The sequence below is a fragment of the Drosophila teissieri genome, chromosome 2R (assembly GCF_016746235.2).
Source record: "Drosophila teissieri strain GT53w chromosome 2R, Prin_Dtei_1.1, whole genome shotgun sequence".
Classification (NCBI taxonomy): domain Eukaryota; kingdom Metazoa; phylum Arthropoda; class Insecta; order Diptera; family Drosophilidae; genus Drosophila; species Drosophila teissieri.
The window spans coordinates 8,635,502-8,651,904 of record NC_053030.1 but is presented as its reverse complement, the minus strand read 5'-3'; the positions used below and the strand labels follow the sequence as shown (position 1 = coordinate 8,651,904).

At 40.9% G+C, this 16,403-nt stretch overlaps 1 long non-coding RNA gene across 1 annotated transcript; it reads left to right on the top strand.

The window, feature by feature from the left end:
• The first annotated feature begins 8,224 nt into the window (after positions 1-8,224).
• LOC122613010 lies at positions 8,225-9,438 on the top strand. The gene is made up of 3 exons (XR_006325658.1): positions 8,225-8,605; positions 8,665-9,211; positions 9,287-9,438. It is a non-coding gene; the product is annotated as an uncharacterized LOC122613010 (long non-coding RNA).
• Positions 9,439-16,403: the final 6,965 nt, after the last annotated feature.

Genomic DNA, 16,403 nt, shown 5'->3' with positions numbered 1-16,403 from the left:
AGCTCAGAACAGGCGGGTTGGCCGTTGGTCGTTGGCCGGCTATATCCCTCCCATTTCTATTGAAATTCTAACGCAATTAGTGCATGAAAATAAAGCGCCAATGCTGCGTATGAGTGATATATAGCTTAAATGCTACAATGGCTAGTTCAGCTCGGTCCGCTTCATCTCGGCTCAGCTCTCTGGGCTACAAAACGAGGACGAAGACGACGACGAGGACCAGGACGAGGAGGAGCACCAGGACGAGGACCACGACCAGTCAGGCATAATTGAAAAGCGAGACCGGCTGACAAGCAGAGTAACAAGCACGTGGAGCAGCAAAAAAAAAAAGTGGCATCAAATGGCTAGTGAACAAGCATCGCTCAGAATGCCGGGGATGGGTGAAATGCAAAAAAATTCAAATGGCAAAATGATCAAAGAGGCCAAATCTGTCTAAACCATAAACGAACAAGGTTCGATCCACATCAATGGCATAAATGCAAAGGAGAAGACGTTATGCGAACGTTAATTAGTAGGATGATATACAATCCATCTTTTAACTCCTAATCTTGAAATAAATAATAATAATAAAATATTTATATGTCAACCTTGAAATTGTGATTATAATTTAAGGTCGGTTATTTATATTGTTTTTTCTTAGCTTTTTCTACATTTTAGAAACTTGATTATCTTGAAAGTGGTCTACTACTAACTAAAACTACATGTGGAGGCATACGTATATGCATTCAAAATATGGATTTGTATTTTCGATAAATGTTTGAAATATTGGGCTTGTCAGCTTCCGAAAATACTTATACTGAAGTAATAGGATTTAAGAACTATTATGTTGTCTGTAGCATTTTTTATTTCTTTCAATTGACGCGCATCTCGTTTAAGTATTTAATTATCCCCATTTTACTTATTTTTCGACCACTTTTTCCCTCAAAGAGCTACCTTCTTGAAAGGTTTCCCATTCACCCCCAAATTCATCAACAATCTGGACATCTTAAGCCCTTCCTGCGTTCGACATTGGGTACAGTCCCATCCAGCGGTCCTAGCCAGCAACCCAAGCCCAGGAAAAATCGATAATTACTAATGTAACTAAATACAATTAAAAGCACGACCGAAAAAAAATTACACATACACATAGAAGGGGGAAAATCGCGGGCATTTTCATGCAGAGACAAATGAGCGGAAGAAAGAGCAACAACAACAGCAGCCGAAGCTAGAAAAAATCGGGAAATGCGCTTACTTACAGCCCAGTTGGCAAATGGGCAACCCAGGATGCTACCCCATCCACCATCCCAGCACCATTTCCACACCCCGTGGACCGCTTTTCCTGGTTTTCCGCGGACTATCAAAGACAATGGCGGGCCCATTCAAGGGTTTAGAATTTCACCATTTGCATTTTTTCCTCGACTCCCAACGCCCCGCCCCTCCATTTCCATCCGATTTTGCTGTTCAGTAATTTCATTTCATTTACCATTTTTTCTAGCCGTTCCTATCATCCTTATCTTCGACTTGATTATTTTTTTCAACATTTCCTTATGGTTGCATGCATTTGTCATTGAAGTTTGGGGAGTCGAATTCACAGCTTGATTAAATGCCCATTGAAGATGAATGTGAAATTACAAGGCAGCGGGAAAAGCATCAATATTGTAACTGAAACTGAAGTACATGTCACAATTTGTCTATATCCTGATTTCCGCCCACCCAAGGGCTGAAGTTTTTCCACCAGAGAACAGCAAAATAATTGCATGCAAATGAGCCACTGACGTGCGGCATGAAAATCTACGTTATTATCCCACTGGTAAGGGTGATGAGCAAAGTTCTGGGGAAAAAGTGATGGTACTACGTAGGGAAACATCCATTGATTTGCATTTTAACACATTTCCAATGAAATCCTAATGTAGAACACATTAATCTTTAAGAATGGTATGGAATTTATATACATAAATTGAGTCTTATTGTAAATAAAAATCGATGTAACTAATTAAGAACAATTTAGATTTGGGAATGTTGAGTTCTTCGACAACCTCATACCCGTACTCAGCTGTAACATACTAATCAACGAATGTAGTATACCCTCTTACTCTACGATAAGCGGGTATAAAAACTGAGAGCTAATTAACATAGCACTTTTATGTATATCCCATACAAACAGTTGAGCCGATTAATATTTTCGATATTTTCGTTGACAGAATAGCGAATTTTTATAATTTACATAAGTAGCAATAACCCTCATTAACCCTTATTTTATGTTTCCAAAAATGAGGCATAATAAATTCAGTGAACCACAAATCAATTTCGATCTTGGGACACCGCTGATTACCCTTTTGGCATTTCACTTTGAACCCAGCAGCTAGCAAAAAACAAAAAAAAAAAAAAAAAATCAACAGTGGGCACTCACTAACGAGGAACTTGTGATTGAGAGTCGTGGCCTCGAGTTGCCAGTTTCTACAACGTTCGATATTTACCTGCAACGAGACGGAAGAAAAGAGAAAATTTGCAAATTAGTTGAAATGCATAATTAGGTTGCTAAATTGTAAAACTTTGTGTTTAGCCAAGCCAGATGAGGCAGAAAAAAGTGAGAAATTAATAATATTTTTTAAGAATAACCGCGTGTAGGCAGGGCGGGGGGATTGGGGGGAAATTCCAGCTGCCGAAGAAGACAAGGAAGGGGAAACTTTTCGAAAGCGGAACCAAACCAGTTGCTCCGATGGCTGAGTTTTGCTTGATCATCAATAAGAAAAAGCAAAATGGAGTCGAACCATCGCAACGTTAACAGCGCCGACTAATTGCCCAGTTAGCGATAGATATGGATACAAAGAAATATATATAAGCTGGCAATTGGGTGCAGTTTGCAGAAAATTGTTGCTGAGAAATTGTGAATCATTTAAGCCGGAAAGATTCTCCAAATTGTTGAGGCTAGAATTAAAACTACGCTTAGTAACTTATATGAAGAGAAATCTTTGTGAAAAACCGCTTGGTCAGTTTAATATGAAATTCAGTCTAGACTTCAGTTTACTTTTATTTTAATTGCGAAGAACGATCTTCATTCATTCAGAGAAAATGCCGAAGATGGGCGCAAATAAAAGCAAATTGGTAAGCAAGTAAATTGCAAAATTGCTGATTGAGATATACACACACAGACACAAATCCAAAGGTGTTCGAAAGAAAAGGAAGACACAAAATATATACAAATGTATATATAAAGAAAAAAAAAAGCAACGAAATCAAATATTCGCTAGCTGCAAAAGTTTATTGAACTTTTTCGACGTTTCGCTCGACTCTCATTATGGCTCCATTATATTGTTGTTGCCCGACTTGGGTAAGGTGTACGCCAAAGTTATAAAATCGGCAAACAACAACAGCAATAAGCAACGCATATTAATGAGTTTTGCATGCGACGCGACTTTGGCTTTCCTCTCCATGGTGTGTGTGCGCGTGCGGAAGGCATTTTCGAGCCAATTAACAAAGGTAACGAAAGAAATTACCTATTGAAAATTGGACAAAGAAAACTTCAAATTTAAGCGCATTTCATTTTCATTTCACATCTCTAGTGAATACTTTGTATTTAAATTCGACTTAATTCTGATAAAATATATAAAAACAGCATGTATTTTTAATCTTTTACCTATTTTAAATAATAGACTAATAATTCCTTAGAGAAATCGAAAATATTGGATGTGTTGCTGTGCAGAATTTAAGCCAGAAAATGCTTTAAAACCTTTAAAAGCTAGGCTAACAGGGAAAATCCAGCCACTAAACGACCTTCAATCATAAAAGAAAAGCAGACAAACCTTGAAAAGTGCCATAAAAATCAAATAAAACAAATGCGAGTGAGAACAAACCGAATGAAAAAGGGGGAAAATGCAATTTTAGGTTTAACCCCTCTTGCGCGCACACACATACACACACACAAACAAACGCACACATACGCTCCGCGTAATAAAAAGCGTGAAAATGTATGAATGAACGTGTAGCCCTCTCTTTCGCTCGCATTTCCCCAACATCACTCCATCTCACTCACGCCCAATGTGTGCGCTTAACTTTTGATATTGAAATGGAGGAATGCGGCAGAAAAGGAGGGGAAAAACAAAATAAACAAAAAATAACATAAATTGATAGACTCAGAACGAAAAGGGGAAAAGCAAAGTGAATGCTAAATTTCACGAGCAAAACAGAGGAGCAGAGTAACAAAAAATAATCATAAAAATACTTAACACACACACACACAACCAGTCGGGGGCATAGAAGAAAAAGATGAAGAAGGCAAATAAAAGAGAACAAAAACGAAAAACAAAAAAAGTAAAAGTTGAATTTTTCCAAAGAAACTGCAGAGCAAAACAGAGAATTACGCGAAAAATAATAATAATAAAAATACCAAAGCGAAAAGGAGAGACGCCAAGGCAGACACAAAGCAAATAACGTGTGGGAGCGTAGAGTCAGTAAGTATGTGTGTGTCTGTGTGTGTGTGGGGGGGATGGTTCACTGGAGGGGTGCGGGGTGGAGGGGGCTGCCTCTATGGGAAGGGGCGGCAAGGTGTGACGCAAGTACGCGTCAGACAAACAGACGCAGCAGCAGCATTTTTATAGCCCTGTCTACGCGAAAAATGGGGAAAAAGAAAAAAAAAAAACCGGGCGAGGAAGTGGAAAATATAGAAAAACGTGGCACAATAAGACGCCGTCGTCTCAGACGGGAAAAGCAGGAAAAGCAGACATGTGGGGAGAAGAAAGGCCCCCACCCCCACACACATACACACACCATTACGAAAAGGACGAATAGAGGGGTTCCCCAAGCTTAAATAACATGTGAGCTGGCTAAGCTGGTATCCTTCGGTTTAGGAAACCGAAGTGTTTGCACAATAATATCTACAGTAAAGTAACCTTGTATGATATGATACATTATGAAATAATGCTTAAAAACAGCAAAAGTATTGTTTAAGATACATAAGAAATGCTTTTATTATTAGGGTAAATATCTAAATAGATAAGACAAGACAAGAAGTGAAATACCTCCAGCAAGGATCCTTCTGCAAGAAGTTGCACAAGTGTCAAGGATCTACTGAGCACACACAATCCAACACTAAAGAATCAAGTGGATGGGGCAGGCGAAAGAGAGGGTTGTATGGTTGGCGAAAGAGAGGGGTAGTAAGTACGGTTGGCGAAAGAGACAGCAGCAGTAAGCACGTTAAGCAGCTGTTAAGCGGACACCGGCAGCTGCTAGCATATGCACTTTGTGCTCCTGCATCTCTGGGTGTGGGAGACAAGACGGCTCAAAAATCAGGTGGAATAACGGAACAACTCTCGACTGCAGCCCCCACACAAGAAAACGTTTATCGGCTTCATGTGTACCACAAAGTCAACCGATGGGGCTACGTTGGGGGATAACTGTCTTGCGAAATTGGCAGACAGGAAGCCCGAGATCGAGGACAGATGGAGCAGCCCCAACAGCTGGCATTGAAATAAGAATATATATGCGGGGCGTATCACAGATATTGTGGTGGTAATCGCATTTAGTGTAGCTTATTCCTTATCTTCAACGCTCAAAACTGATAGAAGATTGGCCCTGGAAGTGTTTGAAACCACCCAAAGAGTAAGCCCAATATCCCAAGTAAACTAACCGGCAAAGTGTAGAATTAACCAGAAACAAATCGCCAAACGGCGAACAATAGCCAGGCATAATGAGAGGAGCAGACAAGCGAACCGAGGCAAGCAGGAAGTGTCGGTCATTTGGTCAGAAAGGGGCATATTTATTGGTTGGATGGCGGGGAAATAAGGCTTGCAGCTGAAATTGAAAACATATAAAATCGAATCCGAGCGAACCTAAACTTAAATTGAACTCGCACTCGTATCTCACGGGGGGAAAAGGGCAATGAGCAGCCATCTGGGATGGGGATTGGATTGACTGGGGGACGACGGGATGCCATGGAATTGGGGACTGCGGATTGCGGACTGCGGATTGCGGATTGCGATGTCAGATAGGTTCCACCTTCTGGCTGACTCACACACACTATATGTGTACACATGTGTGTGTAGACCCCATATACCGATATGCTGCTGAGGCCAAATACAAATACAAATCGTGAGGCTTAATATGCATGGCTGGATAAATTGCTGGCTGCCCCGAGTCGTCGCCAGCGTTGCTTCTGCTGATTGAAGGCAGTCGGCGAGAGCTCAGCTCAACTGAACTCTGGAAAAAAATCGGAAAAAAAACTAAGGCGGGGAAGGAAGAACAGTGGGTCGCTGGGCGGTAGGGATTCGAAGGGGGGTCCGTTATTGAACACAACATGCCATTGGGGCGGCTTCAGACGACGACGGAGGAGACCACGACGATGACGATGACGGTGACGGTGACGACGACGACGACTACGACGACGCTGGCAGTCAGTCACTCAGCGAGTCTGCTTGATTGGACTTGGACGGACCTCGAAACGTGCCGATTCCCAGCTTGGATATATGCACCCTAGGGTGGTCCGTGTTGCAGGCCAATATTTGGGATGCCTTTGCAGTTACGAGGCAAAAGGCAAAGCCGATCGCCTTTGAGAAACTACCCGCTGCTTAAGGTTCTCATTAAAATACCAGAATATCTTGTAAGGCTTTATAAAACAATGTATTATAAAAGGATTATGTTATTCGAGGACTTCTTTTTGGTTGGTTCCTTACTATTACGATCTAATCAACTTAAACTTATAATAACTAGAGTTTAAGTTCCTTTAAAATATATCGCTTATACGCAATGTTGTGTTTTATTACAAGCCTACTGGTTATGTATTCCATGTTCGTTTTTGGTTATATCTCATCTAAAGTTTTTGTTATTATTATGTATTTGTATTTATTTTTTTTTATTATAAACCTATATGAACAGGTCCACCCTAGTGCGAGAAACATATATTCGTATGCATGCTACATGGGGCCATCGTTTTGTTTGTGGCTTCTCTCGGGCAAAGGTTTCGCCAGCCCTTACAAGCACAACCATACACTCCACATACACTCATACACACGCACACACTCACTACACACACACACACCAGCACACACTCGTTGTGAAAATACACGGTTAATTTGCCATTTTTATGGTTTCATGCCTTTGGCCTGGACAGTCTAAACAGAAACGGAAACAGAACTACATAACTACATAGTATACCGAAGTGTATGTATTTAATCCCACAACTCTGCTCAAAGAAATTTCATAAAGCAAACTTGAAACAGATTATGCATACGGACACATGTATTCCTACTATATACAGATAGGAAGATATGTACATATGTATATATACCGTATATCCCGTCGGTCGGCTGTTTATGCACAAATCAAAAACTTCGCCCTCTTCAGACGCAGAAATGGAATGGAAAAAAATTACCAAAAATTTCAATTTCAAAACCCAAAGCCCAAAGCCCAAGCTCAATCTGAAGTTCTCCCCTGGGCAGCCAGGGACTTCTGTACATGTGCATGTGTATGTGTGGGTGTGTTTCTGTGAGTGTGTGTGTCTGTCTATATGTAAGTCGGTATGCAAAACTTGGGAGGAAAAAACACGGGATGACGAAAGCCAAAAGAAGAAGCCTCAGCACCACACGAAAATCATCATCATTTATGCAGATTTCAAGGCAGTGATAGCGACAGTTTTTGGAGTGTGTGCGGCCTTTTTTTTGATTTGCGGGGGGATGGGATTCATGCGATACGTTTCATATCTATGTGGGTATGTTTCTGTGGACAGAACCCAGCTCTAAAGTTCATATGTATAGAGGCAAGTTTGTGCCCTGACCATACAGTGCGCTTCAGCGGTGTAAGATCGTATTAGGTCCAAAAACAGAAACATCAAAAAACATGAGAGATATCACGTCTATATGGATAAATACGAGTTTGTACTCGGAATGCAAATAAAATCTTTGTTTTTAGAAATATCAATTAATCTTCATAATACGTATGAAAATAAAATATATTTTTAGTTATTCAATTTCCAAACGCACTGTATCCGCACTTAGATATGCATAAAATGTGAAAAATAAAGCATAAATAACTGGACGTTATCAGAGTCAGAAAAAAACTTCCACTCGAAACTCTGATACACCCCCGCCATCCCCTCGACGTACCGCCCTTTTTTAGCATTTTGCAATGCAAATTTGTATTTTTTATATCGAAACACATGCATAAATACATAAGCAAGCACAGACATACATATCAATTTAAAGCCCTCTTTCAGCAAAACTTTCTTTCTTCTGTGTTTTTTGAAAGTAAAATAAAAATAAAAGTGATTGGAACTTTTTCGGACTGATTTTACAAAGCGATAAGAGCGCAGCCAATGAAATATTTATGCATTTCATACATGTGTATATAAACTATATGTGTGTATACAAAGAGCAAGTCTTTTTATTCGGGTCTTCTGATAAATTTCGTTGGCAACTTATTCGCCAATCGCTTTCGCAGAGTTTCTCACAAGACAACTGCAATTTGAGCGCCTAGAAAATAAAAACCGAATAGGAAACTTTGTGGCCGGCATGAGAACAAACCAAGTACTAAACGAAATCAAGCCAAACCAAACCAAACCGAAACGAGCCAACGAAAAAAAATAAAAGAATCTAAAGTGGCGAGCGAACCCTATAATCGAAATCGATTTCGCAATGAGGTATACCATATATATCTATGTATAAATGTATATATATGTATGTATATGTATGTATCTAGGGGAAGCGACACCTACAAAGGGGCTATCAGCCCACCACCCGATCCCAAGACCGTTGAAATGGCACCTCGACGAAGACGATTTGCCAAATTTGCTAAACTTACAAACTGATGGCCATGTCGTGATGGGTATTCTCTGTATTTTCCGCTCGAGTTTCTATGTGTGCGAATTGCTGTGTGTTTGCATGGCTTTGTTAGTAAATTATGTTAATTGTATTCTTCTTCGACTGTCACCGTATCAAACTCTGCCTGGCAGGCCAGCCAACTCGGGCCCATCAGTCCCACCAGCACCAACACCACCAGTACCCGTACCAGCTCCACTCGGAATCCCAATCCCAGACACCAAAGCAAAAAAAACACAATAAAATCAGCCAAATATTGGCAAGCCGAAATTGGAATACACTTGGGGGTGTACAACCACTTAATCCATTCATCTTCTGGTGCCAAGGGAGTTGGGATCCCAAATTAAGAGGCAGGAAATGTGGGACAACTCAATTGCAAATCGTTGTTTGCCCTGCTCGATTGCATTTGCTGAATAGGTTAATATGCGGTAATGATACTCATTTTACACATTTTCCTACATATAATAACTCTCTGTTCATAAGTTTTCTTTTTTTTTCAATAGAACCACTCCAATAACTTCTCTTTAAGGATGCGAAACCTTTTAACCCGAAATCAGCGAGGGTATACAATAAATTGGGAAACAAGCGTACGCTCTTCTCTTACATACAGATATCCGTGTGTATTTGTGGGTACCCCAAATATAAGGTTATGTACAGTACAAATATATCTTTATCTGTATCGGACCGCTCTACATGCATATACATATGTACATTTGTATACACACATGCACAGGCGGATCGAAATAAAACAAATTGAAATTCATTTCGTGTGCGAAACGGCGCACAGAGGGGTGTGCAGAGGGGAGGAAGGGGGGAGGGGGGTAAACGAGGGAGCAGGAGCAAAAGTCATCCACTTGGGCCATTTGGCACACCAAATCATTTTCGGTGCCCACAAGAGATATATTTTTAAAAAGATCAAAAACCGACGAAAAAACGTACAGCACGCAGACATCCGTTTTCGAAAACCATTTTTCAAGTTCCTCACCGATACGAGAGAATTGATATTATCCCACTTGTGCAAGATCTTTCAATAAAGCTCTAACAAGCTGAGCGGAAGCATTTTGTGTGAGAAACAAAAGGCTAAAAAAAAATAATAAAAAAAACGTGCGAACCAAACTTACAAACAAGAAAATGCCGGCTCAAGTCGGACATGAGCTGAGAAACTTAATTTTTGGCTGACTGACGATTGGTGAGACAAGAAACTGGTTTCCAATTGCCGGCAAGAAACCGACCGCGGGCAACAGGGGGGAGGTGCAGGGCGGCACGCATGACTTCAGCAGCAAACCACAAAAATACGAGAAAAATACGAAAAACACGAGAAAGAAATACTTTGACGCGCCGTTTTCCCAGCTGTTTGTTGACCTCAAAGAGCCCAAGTCAAAGCCAGAGCCAAAGCCTGAAGCTCTAGCCAAAGCTAAAGACGGGCCAAGTCATGGTTATGGCCAGGCCAAGTCGGACCGGGCCATAAAAGAAGAGCAGGCCGAGCACAGTAGAGTTAATAATAGGCAGCCAGCCAAGTAAGCCCAACTTGAAGGCGATTCAGCAGAAGACGCCAGCAGCAAGGGGAGCAGAACGATACTGGTTCTTCAAAGGGGCTCTAATGCGGGCAGAAAGAGACGGTGGCCAGGGAGTCAAAGAGAGCGCAACTAAGTGTTGGCTTACATGGGGTTTTCTAAAACCAAGAAACCGAAATACTCTTTCGATAAGTATTTAATAAAACAAATGTTTAACTAAGCTTTATTAGCAAATATTGTAATCCATTAGGAATTTTCCTTAATATAAACAGGATATACCCATTGACCTTATTTGTTATACTTGATATAAGTAAACCTTGTTTAAGCCATCATTGGTTGGGTTTCCAAAATAATTTGTATATATGAAGTGCGATTTGGATTACTTATGAAAGGTCACAGAACACTGTAAAGTTTAATAAATCATTTTGATCTATAGATAAGGTGGATTTAAATGATTTGTAACTTTTTTTTAGAAATAATTGAAAACAAAGATTCTAAAACTATGAATTGACAGCTTTAACGAATAATCTTTAAGAACTTACAACCACGAAAATATATACTAGAATATAAACCAATTTGAGCTAGTCATTTTTAATCGGGTTTCAGTTGGCGTTGTTGTTTTAACCAGTAGTTTTTTTTCCAGTATCCGGCGAACCGGCAAAGTACACTCATTTTGTAGCGTTTGTTGTTTAATTCTTTGGGCCACAATTGAGTAATCAAGCGTAAAGTCGGAGTGAATGAACACATAAGAGCGCAAAAGCGAGAAGCAAATTGGCTACAAAGGATTTCCCCAAGAAGACGATGAAGACGACGAATATGGCGCCAACGGGGGGGAAGGGAGCGGAATGTGAAGAAAGCGAAGCAAATGCAAAAGGAAACCCGGCGAAGCAGCGGCAAGTGTCAAAAACGAGATGAAAAGCGCCAAAGTGACGACACAAAAACCTATAAAGACCAAGAAACGGCGCAAAAGCAGCAACAAAATATAAGACAAATCTTCAAGGACGTATGCCAAGGTAAACAGACACACATATGTAAGCCAAAGAAGGAGAGTACGAAGAGGAGGAAGACGACGGCGGGGGAGAGTGGCGCGGGGGGCACGAAAAATAAGTAAAAGTAGAAGAAGCAAGACGGCAAAAGAAAACGCGACCTGTTTGATGGCAACATACAAACACACACACAAACACGCTGAAAAGGAGATGTGAAAAGCAAGTGTAGGAAAACTCGTTTCCAAAACGAAAAGGGTGGGGGAAAATCCCCAACAATCAGGAATAACTCGAGTAACAAAATGTAGGTAAGTTTTATAGCGTCGTCCGCTTCGCTATCTTCTTCTTACCGAAAGGAGTCAGTGTGTGTGTGTGTGTGTGTGAACATAAAATTTAATCAAAAGGCAAACATTTGAAAATGTGCCAAAGAAGGAGGCAAGCCAAAGGAGAATAAGGAGAAGAAGGAGACGACGTGCGCGTAATGTGCAGTAAAAGCCAGTTTGATAACGGTCTACTTAGCCCCCTCCCCTCTCAGCTTGTCCTCCCTGCCTAACCCGCTCATGTGTGTGTTTGTATGTGTGTGCAATGTCTAGCCTAGATTTACGGACATAAATTATGCAAGAAATGGAGCAGACAGCGAAAAGGAGAAGAAAAAGGAAGAGCGCAGCCAGTGGAAAAAGGAAGAACCAAAGCAGCAGACTGACAAAGTCAAAGACAAGGTCAAGGTCTCTATTTCGCTCACTCCTCACCCCTCTCTCTTTCTCTCTCACACTCTCTGTATCTTTCTTTGTTACTCTGTTCAAGCCAAAAGAGATAATAATAATAACAAGGAGCAGAGGGCCAAATAAGAAAACGTGTTCCATTAAACAGGTTCTTCTGCGTTGGCCAAATCTAATGGTCTCAGGTTGCCGCGAAAGGGAAAATTTTATGTTCTACCTGCTTTGCTACCTGTTGCATTCGGTACAAAAAAAAACTAAGAGTCACTTCAGAGGAACACAAAAGACTGACCAACCCTCTTATAACTAACCAAAACTGAACCCTCGTATACACCTGCACATAAGAAGATTGTAAAGTCAATGAGCTCAATTTATTTTGAGTCACCCCATGGTATTTATAGCTATAAGGCGGTGATGTAACTAGGAGAAGACATATACCGAAAACCATTATAATGTGGGAAAGAGTTTGAAATCATAATACCCGAAATCTCCCAATTGAAGACAGTTGCATCAATCAGATAGAAAAATGTTTCAGAAATATATTTTTGTTGAATGCTTTAAATGTAATATAATTGCTATTAGTATATCGAATATACCAAAACTATGGTATGATCATAAACCATTGGTAACTCCACCGCACATGGTTTGGTAATTTCTTTATTAAAGAGTATATAACGCCCTTCTCCAAGAAACCACAAAAATGAAAAATAATTCTTAATTGTCATGGGAGCGTAGCACAAAACGTTCTCTTTCTATTTCACTTCCCGCTTTTTGAGGTTTTCGGTTCGGTTTGAAATTGTGTTTTGTGCGTTTTTTTGTTGTTTTTTTTTTTTGGTAATTAATTCTACGCACTTGCGCAACAATGTCGCCGTGTTCGCTATAATTTTCAACCAAGTCCACGCACTGGATTTTCAAGGTCTAATGAGTTTGTTGCCACCGAGCGAGAAACCATTGGCTAAAATGAGCCTGGCCGAAGAAAAATTATAATCATCATAGAAATAAATGATTAAATTGCCTTGCCAACAGTGCGTTTCATGAATATTAGGTGAAATATGAGGTTCTTGAAGTGAGTAATTCGAGCAAACCAATGATTATGTGGGAACTAATTTTAAAATCAGACAAACTTCCAGTTTTAGATCTTAACTGAGATCATTGATAAGGTTTACAACCCTGTAAAAACCAATTCCTAAACATTTTTCCATTATTCCTCAACCCATCATAAACCTCTATTCGTTTATGTGACGCACTGTAAACATAATCTTCCGTGGTTCATTATTATAATTGTAGTCGGTGCTTTCAGGCCTACAACTCGGACCCACCAACTTCTTGGCAATCTTAAGCACAAGCTGTGGGGAGGGAGGGGAGGCAGAAGGAGGTTTTCCATCCGGCCAAAACTTAAGTTCAAGGCCTTTGATCAAATTTCGAAGAAACTCGGCTTTTAGTATTTGGCAAGTTTCTGCGGAGATTGATTTGCTGTTGCTCGTATACACATATGTTTTTCGGTTATAATTTTTGCAAGCTCTTTGTGATTAATTAGTGTTAATTACAATGTCGTCCAGGCGAGCATTTCGTAAGCCTTGCTTAAAACCTTATACAATCTCTGCCATCCGAAACGAATGAAATGAACGAAATCAACGAAAATCGCAAATTGTAAAACGATTACATAAGCCTTTAATATGAATGAATTGAGGGGACTGAGTCTGAGCTTCGTTTTTGCTGTTTATTTGGTTTTTATTTAATACTTTCATTGGTTTATGGCTGCGAGATGAGCTCATTTTTGGTTCGAGGCAAGACGAAAAAAATATGAATATTGAAATATAATATAGGGGCAGTTCGCTTTGGGTGCCATCATTAAGTTTTCGTGGATTGGTCTACAAAGTTCTTTGAACTGAATTGCTTAATGGTTGGTGGACAAGTGAAAAGGGTTTTGAAATTCTGGTTGGGGAAGGAGAATACGAGCCCTAAACGAAACCTAAGCATTCTAACCATCAACAGAAATAATGGTGCCACTTAAAATGTGATCATATAAGAAATTCGTTTGTTATGTGCAAAGGAATTAATACTCGCAGAATGATAGGAACACTTTTATAAATCCTCTCGTGTAATTAGCTTTCTCAGATTCGAAATGGCCAAATCAATCACTTCAACTGGACAGCAAAGTGGCCAACATATTAAACTGAAAGATACAGTGGCATTACAAGAGCAGCATCTGTGGCAGAAGTGGCAGCAGCAATTTCTGTTGCAGACCCCATTGAGAAATAGAATGTGAACACATAACAAGTGCGTGCGGGGCTAAAGATATAGCACACACCCGGTGATATACGTATATATATATACACATTTATCTGCACTCGATTTCTTAATTGAATTTGGTCTAAAGCACTAAGCCAAGCCGAAACCGAAGCTGAGGCACGAACAAACAAGACAGAAACGCATTAGGGGAGATGATGCTGGCGACTTTGCACTAATAAGTTTATTATAAAACAATAATTACAAACCGAACTGAGGCGGAGGGAAGTAAGTAAAAATAACGAGAAAGTCGCTGCTGCTGCTGCCACTGCCACTGCCGCTGCACGCTGATTAGCTTTGTGGCTACCGCCAACTTGAGCCCCGACTTTGGATGGATGCTGTATCTATATATCTGTATATCCATGGCTCTTGCTGCACCCGTGAATGGATGCTGATTAGGCATCAGCATCAGCAGCAGTGGCAGCAAAGCGAAACCGAAATCAAACCAAGCACGTACACCGAAGTGTTAATTGCAAATGTACCAAGAAGTAGCGTTGGGGTTGAAGCCTCCGAGTTGCAGAGGTGCCAATACATTGGATATGTGGCACATGGATCGCTGGGGCTAAATACACTGAACGATTCTTTAGACGGACAGTCGATAGACTTTGATTATAGGATTTGTCCGCGGATGGCTTGTCCGTAAGGAAAATTCTTCCTTCGTCCAATATGTAAGTTATTCTTAAAGATCAAGGTCTTAGTTATGTGTTCATATCTTAGATAATTGAAATGCCCGCTCAATCTGTCCGCTCAAGAAATCTGTCCGCTCAAGGGATCAGCCAGAACCCAGTCCAAAAAGTATTGGATGTCAGAGGTCACAAGCGCATGCGCAACTTAAGTTTTTCTTTGTCTGTACAGAAACGGCTCTTGTCCATAAATCGATGATCGGCAATTGGATTATAGTGGAGGATTGATGGTCAGATTGGACCCGAATTGGGTGCTGGGGGGCGGAGGAGGGAGAGATGGCCGTGGGGGCACAAAAAGAGAGAGTGCCACACGCAGGCACAAAACAGAGGCGTCAACGAACCGGTTTGCAAAGGGTCGTCGTCGCGGCGAAGTCACATACGCGTCAGCAATAATTAATCAATCAATAATTGAGGCAGCCCAGGCACAAACACACACACACTCGCACTTGAGCACACACACACTGTCGCAGTGTCGCAGACACACACACTCGTACACCGACAGAAAGACAAATCCAGACGTCGAGCGAGAGAAACGTTCAACTAATGACAGGGCATACAAAATGGCCGACACATAAGCCCATTAAGTCCGAACAAACAGACATCCGGTGACCATCCATCGAGCAAGTGTTCAAAGGGAGGGGTCGGTCAGTCTATGGGCTAGATTTAACCTTACTTCACCTCTTACCACATAACCCACCCAGAATCTTGGTAGCACCGAAAACTAATCCGCTAAGAAGTCTGATTGCCCGCAATAAGTGTGCCGAATTCATGTAAAACCGATCAACTTACTTTCTTTGCTCTCTTTGTTGGCGTTGCAACTTTTGCTTTTCGCTGTCACTGCAAGTTTGGTATTTTTTGGGTTTTGGTATTTTAGTATTTGTTTTGGATTAACTCCTGTTATTTGGCGGTATCCTTTGCTCTTTCTTACTTAAGCTTCCTTGTACGAAACAACTTTTTCTTTCTTTCTCGTGATGGTATTTTTTCAGAAGAACGTATTCCTCCTTCTTGCTTTCAGTACATTTGCTTTTGCTGCACTTCTTGCGCGTATTTTCGCGACGTTTTGGAAATATTCGTTTCTTTTTAATTGATATATGTACTAAAGGTGGAAACGAATCGAAAACGGAACCCACATGTTTCGGCGGCGAAGACGAGACGAGAAAACGAAGAGAAAACAAAAGCGAAGCGCACAGGTAAGGTAACGTTGCGACTGTGCATAAAAATCGAACTGAACTGAAACCAAAGAAGAGCAAGAAAAAATTCCAAAACCCAAGTTTTGACGCCGCTGCCGCTGCTGCCTGACGTCGCCGCCGCTGCTTGCTGTTGTTGCTCTTGTAGCTGTTGTTGTTCTTCTTGTTGTTGTTGTTGCTTTTGGCCCGCTTTACCTGTAGACCGCTCTGCTGAATATCCAGAGAACCGACCGACCGAACCGAAGACT